Genomic DNA, 12,806 nt, shown 5'->3' on the forward strand with positions numbered 1-12,806 from the left:
ATTGTTAAATGCTCTTTGACCATAAACTGGACTGCTGGCATCACCGTTGTGGCGGATAGTAATGGCCCTTCTCATTTTGCTGAGCTTGCGGAGATCCTGTGCCAGTTTTCAGAATGTTTCTGTATTCATTGACATTACAGAATGTTATTTCTGTTACTGCAGACTAACAAAATAGGCCTTTCAGAATCGGAGTGCCATTTCCCTTTGCATAGCTTGACACTATCTTCTGAAAGTTAGGACGGAGGGTCCGTGAAAGGTCAACATGGGGTACCCACCTGCCCCCGCACAGAAAAGCTCGAAAATCAAACCATTGGTCCACAATGTCGGGGGGGAAGATGCAATGCCAAGATCTTTTCAAAAATTGTACCACAAAATCTCCCACACATACATCGCATAACCAATGTATAGAAGTGTTGACTCAAATTTATTCCACTTGCAATGACCAAATAATCACCCAATGAGTTATCTGATCTTCACCAAACATGGCATTCACATCTTTCTATTCAGACTGGACTCCAAGCCCTTCAGTGAAAGCACCTTTGCATCCATGCATTTTCAGCTCCAGCACAATGTGCATGAACTGGCGCACATTTGAGGTGAAATGAGAGCGCCTTTACGGGATTATAATGCAGATAACCAACACTGATCAATGCCTGCGCTGACAGATTCATTAACTGCAGGAAAGCATCAAAACTGGGATTTAAATAATTGGTTACATGGTTCAGAGACCAATCGGATGCGAGCAATTCTTTCTCTGCTTACCAACTTGGAATTAAAAAAAAAAACTGATGAATTCATCAAGAAAACTGCTGGTGTCCCTTTTCAAATGGGCTTTCCGATCAATTCCACGTGTTGCCATGAATGGACTTGCAGAGCAATGGCTTCGGTGTGTGCAAAGCGAATTAACAATGCTAGTTTTCAGCTGCTGCCAAGCTAAACAGCCTTAATTTTCCAGGACGATCTTAGTACAATTATGACAAGCTACCTCCCAAGTGTTTACACATCATCCCAGCCCCAATCTCAGTTTCTCACCAATCCCTGTTGCAGCAGTTCCTGGTTATGCCAGACCTAGCCAAGCCACAGTTCCAGATCCAGCCCAACAACCACTTGAATTTATGTAGTGCCTTTAATGCAGTGAAACATCCCAAGGCACTTCACAGGATGCGCTAAAAATTTGAGACCGAGCCACTTAAGTAGAAATTAGCGCAGGTGCTTGGTCAAAGAGGAAGGTTTTAAGCAGCGTTTTGAAGGAGGAAAGAGAGGTAGAGAGGCGGAGAGGTTTAGGCAAGGAGTTCCGAGGCAACAGAAGGCACAGCCACCGATGGTTGAGCGATTATATTCAGGGATGCTCAGGAGGAGAGAATTAGAGGAGCACAGACATCTGGGGGGGGGGTTATGGAGCTGGAGGAGATGAGAGAGATAGGGAGGGGCGAGGCCATGGAGGGATTTTAAAACAAGGATGAGAATTTTGAAATCGAGGTGTTGCTTAACTGGAAGCCAATGTAGGTCAGCGAGCACAGGGGGTGATGGGTGAATGGGACTCGGTGCGAGTTAGGACATGGTCAGTGAGCACAGCGGGTGATGGGGGAGCGAGACTCTGTGCGAGTTAGGACACGAGCACTCAGAGAAAGGCCAAATGTTCCACAGCAAATGTACATTAAAAACCAACCCATCCCATCCAGCCCTAACACCCCTGGTTTGAACCCAACGAGATTATTTCTATTGCTGTCAGAAGGACAGCAAGAGTGGGGGTCCAAGAGTAAGATGTGAGAGTCAGAGAGAGAAGCAAGAAAGAGTTGAAGACAGAACAAAGTCGGTGAGGCGTGTAGAACGGTAGCTAAGAGTTTCAGAAAAGATAGGAGGAACAGACAGAAAAAAGATAAAGACAAAGATTACATGTATTTACATAGCCTTATTTAATTTCTCAGGAACATCCTAAAATACTCCAGATACAATAAATTACATCTGAAGTTCAGTCATTGTTATACCGGCAATGAAAGACAGAGGGGGGAGTGTGTAAGAGTGTCAGATAAAAATTGGAGACACAAAAGTACAGGTAACAGCAAACAGGTTGAAAGCACGAGTTTCAGAAGGAGTAAAAATGTTGCAGATTAGTTGCAGGGAAGACCGAAAGAGAGAAAAAAAATTGCAAGATTTTTTTGAATTTTTGACCAAGTAATGTGATGGGAAACTGAATTATAAATGTAGATTTTTTTTAAAAACCAATTGTGGCAGCAGGCGTATAACTCTCGACCTACATTCCTACGTGCTGCATTTTCAATCTCGTCCTGCGTTGCCTATATCAAACCCGTCTGAAAAGCAGAGAGAAGCGGAAAGTAGAAGCTGAAAGATAACTCACTCCTGAACGACAAGCAGTAACTGACAAACAACTCAAGTAACTGACCCATCAAACAATCTGTTCCGTATTAGATAAATAAAAATTACATGCAATTACTTGAAAAGCAAAGCTCATTACGTAATGTAACCAACAGTAAATGCACGAGTTTCCTTGGTATCAGTCGACACACTGCATGCAGTTCTCTCATTTATCTTTAAAACACGCTTGAATTTGAGTTGCTATGGACTCTTATTTAATTTAGGTAACTTCAAGATATACATGGATACACTAACGTGCAAAGTACACACTACTCTTGGTAACTATGATAAGCAGTAATGTGGTTAAGAAAGCAGCAGGACTTTTTGACCCACGACAAAAATGTCCAACGATACGGCCGCTTAAGTGGGATTTTAAATTGAACAGAGGCTGAAAGTGGAGTCGGGAGAAGGAAAGGGTTGTAATTTTATTGTAGAAATCTACGGCATAGGAAGAGGCCAATCGGCTTATCGGGACATACCGACCGAAAAAAAGCCACCCAACACAATCCCATTTTCCAACTCTCGATCCATAGCCCTGTAGGTTACAGCACTTCAGGCGCACATCCAAGTACTTTTTAAATAAGGTGAGGGTTTCTGCCTCTACCACCCTTTCAGGCAGTGAGTTCCAGACCCCCACCGCCCTCTGGATGAAAAAAGTTCTCAACTCCCCTCGAATCCTTCTGCCAATTACTTTAAAGCTGTGCCCCCTCTGCTAAGGGAAATAGGTCCTTCCTAACCGCTCTACCCAGGCCCCTCATAATTGTATACACCTCAATCAGGTCTCCCCTCAGCCTCCTCTGTTCCAAAGAAAACAACCCCAGCCTTTCCAATCTTTGCTCAAATAACACTCTCCAGTCCTGGCAACACCCTGGTAAATCTCCTTGCCCACTGTCCTGCCCAGTCTCAACTCTCCAGCAGTGCTTCCCTGTTGAGCTTCAGATTTCCTTTCTGCACAGGTCTCCCCTCTCATCGAAGTCCTGTGCTGCCATTCTCCCTGCCTCCCCTTACCCGCACAAGGGGAGAACATATTTCAATCAAATATCCTGCTCTCGGGGGACCTGCTTCAGCTGATGTGTTTAATAGGTTGTCATTGAATTTTTTCAAGGTGTTTTAGGCTGGAAAGTATAGAGGAAGAACTGGTGCTGCAATTGCAGAATGTCCTTCCGTTATATCGTACAACCTATCAAAAATGAAGGGTAAAATACCTTGCAGATAATCATTTTTGAGTTATTGGCCACAGGATCAAATTTTGGCAAGCGTCATTTCAGTCCTTACTCATCCTAAGCTGTTACCATAGCAGCAGTTTACGCAATACCTTTCACTGAGTTAACTGCACCATTTAATACCGAGAGGAAAAAGGCAATCTGCAAATTGGTCACGATTTAACAAACGGCTGTTGTTCACATTTTCAGTCCAGAAAATTCACTGCCAAAGTCAGGACACCTGTATTAGAGGAATCTAGAAATCAGAAATCAGGCTCTGAAAGAGAGATGCACTGAACAACTGATACATCACTGAGATGAGAAGGGAGAGACGGGATGGAGGGAAGGGGTAGGTCAGGGGAAGGTCAGGGGATTGGGGCTCGAGGGGGCAGTGCATATGGCAGAATTGAAGAAAAGGAAAGAGAGACAGAGAAAGACTAAGAAAGCCAGAACACAAGATTGGGGGCGCAAGTAAACAGAGAGATACCCAGAGAGGAAGACGGGGGTATGGAGAGAGTGGCAAGGTTAGGGGTGAAGAGTGTAAAGTGAGAGGGGGGGGGGGGGGGGGGGGGGGATGTGGGGGGAGGGGAGGAGCAGAGACAGACAGAGAGAGAGGGGGAGACAGACAGACAGAGAGAGAGGGGGAGACAGACAGAGAGGAGGAGAGATAGACAGAGAGACATAGAAAATAGGTGCAGGAGTCGGCCATTCGGCCCTTTGAGCCTGCACCACCATTCAATATCACGGTTGATCATGCAGCTTCAGTACCCCATTCCTGCTTTCTCTCCATACCCCTTGAACCCTTTAGCCGTAAGGGCCACATATAACTCCCTTTTGAATATATCTCAACAAACTGGCCTCAACAACTTTCTGTGGCAAAGAATTCCACAGGTTCACAATTCTCTGGAGTGAAGAAGTTTCTCCTCGTCTCGGTCCTAAATGGCTTATCCCTTTATCCTGAGACAGTGACTCCTGGTTCTGGACTTCCCCAACATCGGGAACATTCTTCCTGCATCTAACCTGCCCAATCCCATCAGAATTTTATATGTTTCTATGAGCTCCCCTCTCATTCTTCTAAATTCCAGTGAATAGAAATAAGCCTAGTCGATCCAGTCTTTCTTCATATGTCAGTCCTGCCATCCTGGGAATCAGTCTGGTGAATCTTCGCTGCACTCCCTCAATAGCAAGAATGTCCTTCCTCAGATTAGGAGACCAAAACTGTACACACTGTTCAAGACGTGGCCTCACCAATGCCCTGTACAACTGCAGCAAGACCTCCTTGCTCCTATACTCAAATTCTCTCGCTATGAAGGCCAACATGCCATTTGCCTTCTTCACCGCCTGCTGTACCTGCATGTCAACTTTCAATGACTGATGTACCATGACACCCAGGTCTCGTTGCACCTCCCTTTTTCCTAATCTGTCACCATTCAGATAATATTCTGCCTTCCTGTTTTTGCCCCCAAAGTGAATAACCTCACATTTATCGACTTTATACTGCATCTGCCCACTCACCGAACCTGTCCAAGTCATCCTGCAGCCTCTTAGCATCCTCCTCACAGCTCACACTGCCGCTCAGCTTAGTGTCATCTGCAACTTGGAGATATTACATTCAATTCCTTCGTCTAAATCATTAATGTATATTGTAAATAGCTGGGGTCCCAGCACTGATTCTTGCGGTACCCCACTAGTCACTGGGGTGACAAAGAGAGGAGAATTGAATGCCTCCTTCCTATAGAAGTTCAATGCGGTAACCCTAGTCACATGTTGTCACTGCCCCACAGCAATAAATGCAGCCATCAGAGATGGGGAGGTGGGAAGAAGAGGGATAGAAACAAGACTTTATGGTATTTCCTATTCACTGTCAAAGACTAGTGCTGTTCAAAGAACCATTTTGCAGCTTTTGCTGCCATCTAGCAGGCGGTTTGAACGTTGCAGCAGCAATGACATGACGTTATCACAAACTAGATTAATCAAAGCAACAGCACAGGTGATAGAAACATAGAAACAGAAAATAGGTGCAGGAGTAGGCCATTCGGCCCTTCTAGCCTGCACCACCATTCAATGAGTTCATGGCTGAACATGCAACTTCAGTACTCCATTCCTGCTTTCTCGCCATACCCCTTGATCCCCCTAGTAGTAAGGACTTCATCTAACTCCCTTTTGAATATATTTAGTGAATTGGCCTCAACTACTTTCTGTGGTAGAGAATTCCACAGGTTCACCACTCTCTGGATGAAGAAGTTTCTCCTCATCTCGGTCCTAAATGGCTTACCCCTTATCCTTAGACTGTGACCCCTGGTTCTGGACTTCCCCAACATTGGGAACATTCTTCCTGCATCTAACCTGTCTGAACCCGTCAGAATTTTAAACGTTTCTATGAGATCCCCTCTCATTCTTCTGAACTCCAGTGAATACAAGCCCAGTTGATCCACTCTTTCTTGATATGTCAATCCCGCCATCCCGGGAATCAGTCTGGTGAACCTTCGCTGCACTCCCTCAATAGCAAGAATGTCCTTCCTCAAGTTAGGAGACCAAAACTGTACACAGTACTCCATGCTAAGATTGTGTCACTGTCATCTCATTTCACCTTTTCCCTTTCTCCAAACCCTGACCCTTGGCTCTGAACCCCTCTCTGCCTTCCCTTCGTTTCCCTCTGCTTTCCTCCTCTCACTTCAGCCGCCCCCCAGTCCTCCCTGTTCTGTCTCACCCCATTCCTGTTCTCAATCCCCCCCTCCTCATCCAACATGTCTCCCAGTGCCACATCCTCACTCCTGTAAGCTGCTCTCTGCCCTCAATCGCCATTGCATCTTCACCCATTTCTTCACCCCTATCCTCAACAATTTTTATTTATATAGCACCTTTAACTTAGTAAAACGTCCCAATCCTCAACTTCTCCTCTCGTCCTTCGTCTCCCACCTCCGTTCCTCATCCTGTACCTTCCCTCCCTCATCCTTCGAGTAGCAAGTCTCCCCCCCACCATACCTTGTACCCAATCCACTCTCTTTTCTGCCCCCTGCTACGTGCCCTGGGGTCTCGACTCCCCATGTACAATAGCACAGGAAATAAACTCGTTTTATTTAAAAATAGGACAGAACTGACAACATTTTCATAACATAAGAAATAGGAGGAGTAGGCCATTCGGCCCCTTGAGCCTGCTCCACCATTCAATATCATGGCTGATCTTCTATCTCAACTCCACTTGCCTGCACTATGCCCATAACTCAATTCTCTTAGTGTTCAAAAATCTATCAATCTCAGTCTTGAAAATACCCAACGACTGAGCCTCCAGTCCTCTGGGGCAGAGAATTCCAAACATTCACCACCCTCAGTGAAGAAATTTCTCATCAGTCCTCAATGGGTGACCCCTTATTCTGAGACTCTGACCCCTGGTCCTTGACCCCTCAGCCAGAGGAAACATCCTCTCAGCATCCACTCCATCAAGCCCCATTAAGAATGTTATATGTTTCAATGAGATCACCTCTCATTCTTCCAAACTTGAGAATATCGGCCTAGTCTACTCAATCTCTCCTCATAAGAGGGCCTTCTCATCCCAGAGATCAGTCTGGTGAACCTTTGCTGTTCCTGCTCCAAAGCAAGTATATCCTTCCTTAGGTAAGGAGACCAAAATTGCACACGGTACTCCAGGTGTGGTCTCACCAAGGCCCTCTATAATTGCAGCAAGACATCCTCACCATTATACTCCAACCCCATTGCAATAAAGGCCAACATAGCATTTGTTTTCCTAACTGTGTGCTGTAACTACACGTCAACTTTGTGATTCATGTACAAGGACACTCATACCTCTGTACGCTTTTCTATTCTTCCTACCAAAGTGGATCATTTCACGTTTCCCCACATTATACTCCACCTGCCACCTTCTTGGCCCACTCACTTAACCTATAGCCCTTCACTGCCTCCTAGCGTCCTCCCCACAGCTTACTTTCCCACGTAGCTTTGTAACGTCAGTAAACCTGGATACTTGACATTTGGTCCTCTCACTCGAGCCATCGAGATAGATTGCAAATAGCTGAAGCCCAAGCACTGATCCTTGTGGTGCCCCACTAGTTATAATCTGCCAACCCGAAAATGACTCATTTATTCAGACTCTCTTTTCTGATTAACCAATTCTCAATCCAAGCAAATATATTATCCCTAATCCCATGAGCCCCAACCTTTTCGAACAACCTCTTGTAAATCCAAATGTCCTACATGCATTGGTTCCTGCTCATCTACCCTGCTAGTTACACCCTCAAAAAACTCTTTAGATTATCAAATACACGATTTCCCTTTCATAAAACTGTGGTGACTCTGCCCATTCATATGGTTTTCGAAGCACCCTCTTACCACGCCCCGAATAGATTCTAGCATTTTCCCGACTACGAATGTCAGGCTAAATGGCATGTAATTCAGTTTTCTCTCTCCCTCCTTTCTTAAACTGCAGGGTTACATTGGCGACGTTACAGAATTTTCTTGATTCTTGAACGGTCCCCATGGATTGTAAGATCAAAACCAATGCATCCACCAAATCTGCAGCCATCTTTTATAACCCGAGGATGTAGGCTGTCAGATCCAAGGGATTTGTTGGCTTTCAGTCGCATTCATTTCTCCAGTACTTTCTCTTCACTAAAATTACTTGAAATTCCTCATTCGACCCTTGGTTCCACACTAATTCCAGTATGTTTTTTGTGTCTTCGACTGTGAAGACAGACATAAACTATTTGTGTAGTTTCTGCCTTTTCCTTATTCCCCATTATAATTTCTCCTGTCTCAGCCTCGATGAGACCCACATTTACTTTTCCCGAATCTCTTTTTGCATATTGTGATCTGCTTTTACATGTCATGCTGGTTTAATCCAGCACCATCCTTAACCGCTGTTGTGAGCTACAGTTGGACCACTTTTCCCTTGGAGTTATAATTTCCTCAAGTCAAAAGTATGTTCATTGAGAATTATGAATTATTTCTTTAAATGTTCACCATTGCTTATTTACCATCATTTCTTTTATTCTAATTTCCCAATCTACCTGAGCCAACTCACCCCTCATACCTACGTCATTTGGCACCGTTTAAATTTAAGATCGTATTTTCGGATTTAACCACATCACTCTCGAGCTCAATATGAAATTCTATCATAGTTGGCCTGAAATACCGATCGAGGTCTTCCCGTGGGCAAACTGAAGAAAAAAGGTTAAAAAACTGCGCACTTACCTGTTGCTGCCGCGCCCGCTCGAACTCCCGAGCCTGAGGCCTTCACTCCTACGCATCGGAGCGCGTGCACGTCAGGACGTGCGCAGGGCTGGAGCTGTAGTCACATGGCTCTGGTTCGCCAATCAAGGTACAGTATGTTCTCATTCATAACAATGGGAACTCCGCAAGTTGGGGTTCCCATTATGAATGAGAACCGCCCCACCCCCGCAAACACAAATAAAAGAGAAAAATACACGACATGTTTAAGAATCATGTAAATTAAAGTTTTTATAAAGAATATTTTACCGACTTTTTTTTAAAAAAAGGTGCCTTAAAATAAACTTACCGTCGTGGGGAGGGTTTTTAACAATAAAGTATGTTTTCAGATGTGTTTATTTTATTTAATTTTCATGTTTTTATGTATTTTTAAACACTTGCGCCTGTTAAAGTAGGCTATACACCAGCTTTTTCAGGCGCAAGATTTTTGAGGATATTTGCTGGGCAAGATATTCGTAAACATTGGAAATCTTGCCCTGCAAGTGTCCTCGCTCTCGATATGCGCGAGATCTGTCAAGCCAGAAACTTGACAGATTGGCAGATTGGAAATGCCTGTTTGCAGCGCATGCACAGGTTGAAACCTGGCTTTTCCGATGAAACTTCGTACGGACCCGGGACATCGGAAGTTCAGGGCCATTATGATCACTCTTCCCCAGAAGATCCTTTGTTATAATGACGACTAATTAACGCCGTTATTCAATTAACTTTAAAAATGTGTCAATAACGTATAACATTTCTCAATTCACAGTCTTAGGATAAGGAGTAAGCCATCGAGGACCGAGATGAGGAGAAACATTTTCACCCAGACAATTGTGAACCTGTGGAATTCTCTACCACAGAAAGTTGTTGAGTCCAGTTCGTTCGATATATTCAAAAGGGAGTTCGATGTGGCCCTTATGGCTAAAGGGATCAAGGGGTATGGAAAGAAAGCAGGAATGGGGTACTGAAGTTGCATGATCAACCATGATCATATTGAATGGTGGTGCAGGCTCGAAGGGCACCTACTCCTGCACCTATTTTCTATGTTTCTATGTTTCTTGCCTTTGACAAATTATACTTGAGCCGACAGCGACATAACTTATTTTATCTCTGCAGTAACTGCAACAAATGCTACCATATCCGAACTATCACCTCGTTACAAAAAACAAATTCACGCTAACTGTAAAGCCTGAAACATCAGTGACGGAAACAAAAATATTAGCTGAAAAGAGATACATTTTTGCAGATAAAAAATCAGAAGTGTAATCGAGTTAGGACCGAATGATCTAATTTTTAAGCAATTCCCAATTCGCCAGCAGGAACATAATTAAAGGATTATGTACAAATTGGCAAATACTAAAGGTCTAGAGTGGTACATTAAAATCAGGCCATGGCAGAAAGTCACGAGTCGCACTTCTCTGGCTCAAATCAACAACTTAGTCATACTGAGGCACTGAAGTATAGATCAAAGATCACTTGGAAAAATAGCCACTTGAAAGGCTTCAATTTCAAGCAATCTTAATTTTTTTTTATAAATCGCTCCAGCTAGGTTTCTCAGCCAGCTGATTACATATATGTATAAACATTCATAACAAAACATTAAGCCATTTCCCTGCAAAATTACTGAACATACGAACAAAACTACCTGTCTGGTGTTGCACATTCATACACTACTGCCTTTCCCAGAGACCTATTTGTTTGGAGGCTTCGACCTGCGAGAGTACACCAGCGGCAGGTCGGGGCCATAAAAGGAGCGGCATGAAGGCATCCTACTCCAGGGAGCAACGCGAGCTGGTGCAGGAGGGCAATGGCAGCCAAGAGTGACGTCATCAAGGTCCAGGTCACTGATTGGAGTGTGGGCAGGTACAGCAGGAGCAGCGAGAGACTGTCGAGGGACGTGATCAGGGCCCAGGAGAGGCGTGAGTTCTGGGCCCAGAAGAGCCGAGGGCCCAGGGGCAGCACGGGCCCAGCCCACACTGCGATATGTGTGCTCACTGGGTCCGTGCAGCAGAGCTGGTCTCCAGTTGTCCTGGTTAACCCTTGCCACTGGACCAAGACCTAGCTCTGTCAAACCCGTGTGGTGGCTGGTGTGCAACGGTCACCACGTTAAAAAAATCCACACACGGGCATCTTCTACCCTTCAGGATGTAGGTCAGGATCTGGAATATTAGGTCCTTCATTGAAACACCTGTGAACACATCCCTTTTTGGCGTGGAAGCAAGTTGTCCTCGATACAAGGGACTGCCTATGATGATGATGGAGCGTTTCAAAACCTGGGACTCAATTTTCTTCAGCTCATCACCAGGGCTCTGCCGCCCGTTTCCTTATCGTCAGGTAGAACTGAACACATGCAGCTTGAGAATCAAACAGCACAGCAGACAATCATTTGGCCCATCGTGCCTGTGCCGGCTCATTGAAAAAGCGATCCAATTAGTCCTTGCTGTCCTTCTCACTATAGCTCTGCAAATTTTTCCTTTTCTTGTCTGTCTCCAATTCCCTTGTGAAAGTTACAATTGAATGTACTTCCATCACTCTTTCAGGCAGTGCATTCCAGATCATAACATAAGAACATAAGAAATAGGAGCAGGAGTAGGCCATATGGCCCCTCGAGCCTGCTCTGCCATTCAATATGATCATGGCTGATCTGATCACTGACTCAGGTCCACTTCCCTGCCTGCTCCCCATAATCCCTACTCAAGAAACTGTCTGTTTCTGTCTTAAATTTATTCAATGTCCCAGTTTCCAAGACAGCAAATTCCACAGATTTACAACACTTGAGAGAAGAAATTCCTCTTCATCTCTGTTGTGAATGGGTGGCCCCTTATTCTAAGATCATGTCCCCTAAGTTCTAGTCTCCCCCATTAGTGGAAACCTCCTCTCTGCATCCACCCCGTTAAGCCTCCTCATAATCTTATACGTTTCGATAAGATCACCTCATTCTTCTGAATTCCAATGAGTAGAGACCCAACCTACTCAACCTATCCTCATAAGTCAACCCCCTCATCCCCTGAATCAACCGAGTGAACCCTTCTCTGAACTGCCTCCAAAGCAAGTATATCCTTTCGTAAATATAGAAATCAAACTGTACGCAGTATTCCAGGTGTGACCTCAACAATACCTTGTACAGCTGTAGCAAGACTTCCTTGCTTTTATGAGTAAGAACATTTCTCCTCATCTCTCCCCTGCCCTTATTCTTTTGCCAAGTATTTTAAATCTGTGTCTTCTGCTTACCAACTCTTGTCAGTGAAAATAGTTTCTCCTTATTTATGCTGTGAAAACCTCACTTTTCAACACTTCTTCCAAATCTCCCCTTAACCTTCTCTGCTCTAAAGAGCAATCCCAGCTTGCCTGTCCACAGCTAGTAGCCCTATTCTCTGTCCAAGCATGAACACTCACAGACTGCACCATTTCTTTTTCTTTGCTTCCGTCCTCCATTGTTACCACTTTAATCCAGCTACTTCACGTTTCATCTGTAGAATCTAACAATTTTTAATCTTCTTAAGCAGTCCCTCGGAGTCGAGGATGACTTGCTTCCACACTAACTGAGTTCTCAGGTGACTGAAGAGTCCAATGCGGGACCTTCAGTCTCTGACACAGGTGGGGCAGACGGTGGTTGGAGGGATGGGTGAAGTGGGGCGCTCGGGTCGTCGTGTGCTCCTTCCGCTTGGCTTCCACCTGCTCCCGGCGAAGAGACTCAAGGCGTTCGGCGCCTTCCCGGATGCTTCTCCTCCACTTTGAGCGGTCTTGGGGCCAGAGACTCCCAGGTGTCGGTGGGGATGTTACACTTCAAGGAGGCTTTGAGGTTGTCCTTGAAGCGTTTCCTCTGCCCACTTGGGACCTGCTTGCTGTGTCCTAGTAGAGCGCTTGTTTTGGGAGTTTAGTGTCAAATTTTTGAATTTTAATTTTTAATAAACCTTCACAAATTTGGCACAACTGTGTATGTGCCATCAAGCCTGACTTTTTCTTCTTTCTACACAAGCTGCTCCCTTCTTCAAAAAATAAAAT

At 44.8% G+C, this 12,806-nt stretch overlaps 1 protein-coding gene across 7 annotated transcripts in view; it reads right to left on the reverse strand.

Annotated features, from left to right (window-relative positions):
• The window catches only part of osbpl8 (oxysterol binding protein-like 8), a 207,063-nt gene that overhangs the window by 92,033 nt on the left and 102,224 nt on the right, over positions 1-12,806 (reverse strand). The window lies entirely within an intron of this gene.

Source organism: Pristiophorus japonicus, chromosome 15 (assembly GCF_044704955.1).
Source record: "Pristiophorus japonicus isolate sPriJap1 chromosome 15, sPriJap1.hap1, whole genome shotgun sequence".
NCBI lineage: Eukaryota > Metazoa > Chordata > Chondrichthyes > Pristiophoridae > Pristiophorus > Pristiophorus japonicus.